A 5,427-nucleotide genomic window follows, 5' to 3' on the forward strand; every position below is an offset into this window, starting at 1 on the left:
ATAACATCTAAAAGTTCCTTCTGGTTTCCCACACACGCACCAAATGCATCCTGCTCAAGGTCAAAGCTGGAAGACGAGCCAGCCTGGGATACGATGAGGAGGGAGAGTCAATATGGAGTGTGATGGCCTGGCAGACTCGTCCAGTGATGCACCGGTTGCCAGGACCACCACAGAGGGTCATTCAAAGACCCCGGTGCCCACCTCTGCAGTTGGGTGCAGAGCCCTGCCACTCAGAAGGCTGGGCAAGGCTGGGCACAGGGAAAGAGGGGGTGACAACAACCTCAAATACAGTTCTGAGCATGGGATGTTTGAAATGTTGGCAAAAAAACCCAAGTCCAAGAGAATATGCAAAACAGCTGATGATTGAATATGTAATTTCACAGCTCAGATAAAAGGCCCTAGCTCCGTGGTACACGTCGTGTGAGTTACATCATTTATTAAACATGCCCCCATCTCCTAATTCCTAATAACGAGTCATGCCACTAGTTCACCTCATTAGCCAAAGGTGAGGAAAACACAATTCGGATAAGGAATTTTACTGTTTGCTGAAAAAGCCAATTAGAGAAAATCTCCCTTAACTTTAAACAAGGATCGTTGACCAACATACGAGGAGAGGTTGGTAAGCTGTGTGGCCTCCTCCCTGGACATGCACACTATCTGGATTCCAAACATGCATGGCTTGGTCTTGTTCTGCTCAGGCTTCTGCAACAAGTCATCATAGATTTTATTTGCTGCTTGTTTCTCAGAATCCTGCATTCTGAAAGTCCAAGGTCAAAGTGCAGGCATGGTTAGTGTCTGAGGAGGGTCTCCCGTTTCATAGATGGCCACCATCTCCCTGCGTGCTTAACGGGCAGAGAGCAGACCAAGGAAGCAAGCACCTTGTCTCTTCCTATAAGAGCAGGCATCCCACCCCGAGGACTCCACCCTATGGCCTAGTCACCTCCCGCCCCCGTGTACCACCGCACTGGGAATTAGGGTTTTGGCATATGAATGGAGGGGGACCAGCGCCAACACTCAATCCGCAACATTCTTCACAGCAGCTATCTGGCTTCTACTCTCGTATGATTATCTGTATCCATAGAGATGTGGCTTCATTATCTTTCATGTGGTTAGCTTTACACAATTGATAAATAGGAAAAATGGACACTCATTTTTATGTGGACTTGGCCATTTGAGAAGACATAGTGAGTCAGCTATTTGTCTACACCGCCCACCTAGCACATGGCTCAGACATCTGAGTTACACTCTGAAACACTGCACAGCTTTTTCTATAGGAGATTTTTTTCTTTTGTTACTGAAATATTTTTTTTTCATTCCTATTTCATGAAATAGGAAAGTGGATGAACACTGTTAATCACCTTCTATATGCCAGGCACTGTGTGGGTTCTTTATGGAATTAGTCATTCTTATACAGGGAGCTGTCACAGGGATGTGACCGGCTGGTGAGCAAGGAGCAGGGGTCTGCCCTGAGGGGCTCTCATCTCAGTGAAGCACTCTTCCAGTGTGATGAGAGCCTGGGAGCTTCTTTGCACCTCCTACGAGCAAAAACAAAGCAAGACGGGGCTAGAATTTGATGGGGTGGTCAGGGAAACCTCTCTGAGGAAGACTCGTGTAGACAGAAGAACAAGCCAGCACCCAGGAACTTGTTTCCCGGTGAAGCAAAGGGTGGGACAGGCTTGGAGAGTTTTTGCGGAGCATGGCTACGTGAAGGGTATTCTAGAAAGATAGAGGTGATTACAGACGAGTAATGCCTTTATCAGGCAGGCCTAGGTGAGAGACAGACTCAGATTACTGGAGGTGGGGAAATAAAAGAAAGGAAGGTGGTGTATCACCTATGTGGATGTGGAGGTCAACAAGAGAGAGGTCGTTGCTGGTTACAGGGAGTCCAAGGAGAAAGTGGGGGGTCTTGACACGGTTGAAGAGCGTGCATGGACGTGCCATTACAAGACTATGGGAAGAAGAAGTAGCAGATCTTTCAATTTCTGCATGTCTGTTTCATCTGCCTGAGTCAATATCTTGCATGGCGATGCCATCGGTGGCTTGAACAATCTGCCCTCGGGGGTCCCCAGAGCCAGAAGATACCACATCACTCCGGAAGCAGAGCTCCCAGAGACTGTGCTACGTCTTCCTCATATTCTCAACAATTTCAATAGTCTTTATTTTTTCAGGCCTTGAGTGTCTGTCCTAATCATAACCTTTTATCTTAAAACAGTAAACCTAAATTTCCTCACTAAACAAAATGTCACCAGAATTCCTCCCCCTCCCCCTCCTTGGATGCCCTATTCAGAGAAACAAAAAGAAATTCATGACACAATTAGCAAAATCTGTTTTTGACTAATTATTCTCTCTTACATATGGTAAAAAGGTTTATATAGCTCTATATATTTAAATTTATATACTTTAAATAATTGATTACATATATATTTTTTTTCTACTGGGAAATGTTGTCATAATGGCATTTGGTCTCCAAGGTCTAATTACACATATTCTCTTTCAGCCATGCTATATATTTTACTCATTAACTTTTTAAAAAATCAACCGAAGAAATGCTTCCGTGGCAACCTCAAGGCAATCTGATGTTTTCATGCCCACACAAGTTAAAATACATAATTAGAAATAACATCTTTCTCTTTTATAGAAATCCCCTGCAATCACTTCTAAACCATTTGTACTCACCCAGCATATTCGGGGCTATTTAGAAGCCAAATAAAATAATCACTTATTCACCTGTTTCTCAAACAATGTGTAATTTAGAACACCAATCAGATCAATTTTCCGCTCTAAATACAAGACAAGGAGAAAGTTTGTTCTTCCTTCAAACATAATTGTGTGTGTGCAGTAAACTCTAAGCCGTGGCATGGGGAGAGGAAGGGGTATTTTACTGCTACTGAATAGGGGGAGATTTCTTCATTTTGGACATTTATTGCTAGCTTGAAGGTGCTTAGATTGTGTCTTGAAAAATTTTGCAAAACCTCCACAAGCATGAATTTGCTCAGGTGCAGAACTGAAAAGCCTGTTTCACAAGCACAATCCTAGGTGTGTGACTGACTCAGTGATTATCAAACACCTGAGGCAGTTTCTATTTGCTCAATTTCAAACATGTAAGTCAATGAATGTGAAGTTACATTACATGAAAAATTTGTATTTAAAGGAATCCATCCACACAATAACAGTGACCATTAAAAAAAAATCTTTGGGGGGCCTGGCTGGCTCAGTGGGTCAAGCATCTGACTTCGGCTCAGGTCATGATCTCGCCCTTCGTGGGTTTGAGACCTGCGTCGGGCTCTGTGCTGATGGCTCAGAGCCTGGAGCCTGCTTCAGATTCGATGTCTCCCTCTGTCTGCCCCTCTCCCACGCATGCTCTGCCTCTCTCTCTTTCAAAAATAAATATTAAAAAATTAAAACACCTGGAAATGTTATTAAAGCTCATACTTATTAACTGAAAGAATGTTAAACAACGCATATACATCATTCTATCCGTTTTATCATCAGCCCCTGTCTGTTGTTCATCTTTAGAACATTAATATAGTTATTAAAATATGATGTGTAAGGTCTTCACTGAGCCTCCCAGCATTGCGAACACAGATTCTCAGTGTGTTACTAACAGTAGATGTGGCAACTTCTTGGTTCTGAAAATAACACCCTGGCCTTCCACTCAAAAGTAAATACATACGTACATAAGACTTATTTTTGTCTCCAACAAGGTGATAGTGTTATTCTTTTGCCAATTTGCAAACTGAAATAGCACAATTAAAAACACGTCTAATCTCTCGCTTCATGTTTCCCATTTTTAAACCTCAGATTTGGGGGAGGAAATGCTCACACAAATTTATCAGCCTCCTGTGCACCCCTGACTCTCTTTCAGCTACATGATGCTCAGGATCTGCTCAGAAGGCAGAGTCGGTCTGAGCCCCACCCTCACGGGACCACGCTCTCCTGCCGGTGGCTGCGGAGCTCAGCAGAGGCCCCCACTTCCCATCTTGTCACTTGAAGAACTTAAGTGATGCACGGCCCCTGCTGCGTCCCGCCCTGTCTATTCTCTGGAATCTGAAGCCCCTTTGATGCTCTGCACAAGGTTTGCTGACTCTGATTTTGCCCCTGCGCAGTGTGATGAATCCAGGCGTCTCTTGTATGGAAAAGCATGGCCATGACAATGCCACCACCGTCTCGACAGTCAGTGTATAGTAATTTCACATGCAGTCTCTCCGTCAGTCCCTCGGGTGACCCTGGAAGATTCTGGTCTTGCTGCTGACCTATAAAGGAGGAAACTGGAGGCTCAGAGAGGGAGAGTGCCTTGTCTGAGGTCACACAGGTGGTCAAGTCCCCCCCGGGCTTTGAGCCTGACTCTAACAGCACTGCACCTTTTCTTTACTCCCCCTCCCCGATGTACTAAATCTCCCAATACTGCCCCCAGTTTGCCGGGGTGGGATGCGGCAAAATAAGGCTGCGCTCGTGGAAGCCTGAACGTTTTCCACCGCAAGTGACCGTGTTCAGTAGCATCGGCTCAAAAGAACCAAACTGGGAAATGCACGCAGATTATCACCTCGCCGACAAGAGGGGAGCAGAACCGAGACTCCCCCTTAAAGTCTGAGTGTGGTGAGTGGGGCGATGGCTTCCCAGGCCCTTGGAGCAAATGCTTCCTTTTATAGGGGAATTAGGTCCCAGGAAGTGAAAATGGCTTTCAGTCTCCCTGGAAAAGTGAGGGGAGGAGAAGAGTCAGCGTCAGACCACCTGAGGGCCCCTGAACTTTGCCAACATCTCACCAGATTCCTCAGGGTTCTGTGCCCGGGTCCCTTCGCCTGAGAACTTGACCAGGTGAGGACGTGTCTAACTGAGCAGAGACCAGCCTGCGGGCCGGGTGAGGTAAACAGCTTTCCTGAAGGGGCACTTGGCCACACGGGTTCGTCCTACAAGGGGGGTACGGCCAAACCTGAGGGGCTCAGGTGGGCCTCTCCTTGTTCTAGGTTCTGGAATGTTCTCAGATATCTGTGGGTCTCCCAGTAAACGTGAGAGTGGTCAGCTCAGCAGACCATCTCAGTCCAAACCACCCTCATCCGAGGAAAACACAAACTGTTAGCTTCAGCTTTAGAGAGTACGCTAACGCCTCGCCGGGCCAGCGACAGAGGGAGACTGAGTACCAGCCCCATCCAGGGAACCGCCTGTTGGACACCAGGTAAGTTCTTAGTGACGGTAACAAAACGTGACTGGCCCGGAAGGCCGCGAAATTGTCCCTCTCCCCTCCCTCCACTCTAAAGTACTACGATCTGCACAATGTGACCAAAGCTCTGAAACGTCTTCCCACTGAAGCTGTCTGAACAGGGCCCGTAGTGCATGGAACCTTCCACCACCAAGATGGCCATCAGTCTTGGCTCCAGAAACGAGGCTCGTCAACTCTCCTTGAATGCACCGGGCCTCTCCGAGCTGTTC

At 46.6% G+C, this 5,427-nt stretch overlaps 1 long non-coding RNA gene across 1 annotated transcript; it reads right to left on the minus strand.

Annotated features, from left to right (window-relative positions):
* Window positions 1-520: 520 nt before the first annotated feature.
* LOC113603213 (uncharacterized) lies at window positions 521-4,969 on the minus strand. The gene is made up of 3 exons (XR_003424754.2): window positions 4,764-4,969; window positions 1,359-1,535; window positions 521-757 (listed from the first exon to the last, which is right to left on the minus strand). It is a non-coding gene; the product is annotated as an uncharacterized LOC113603213 (long non-coding RNA).
* Between the last annotated feature and the right edge of the window lie 458 nt (window positions 4,970-5,427).

The sequence above is a fragment of the Acinonyx jubatus genome, chromosome A1 (assembly GCF_027475565.1).
Source record: "Acinonyx jubatus isolate Ajub_Pintada_27869175 chromosome A1, VMU_Ajub_asm_v1.0, whole genome shotgun sequence".
Lineage (NCBI taxonomy): Eukaryota > Metazoa > Chordata > Mammalia > Carnivora > Felidae > Acinonyx > Acinonyx jubatus.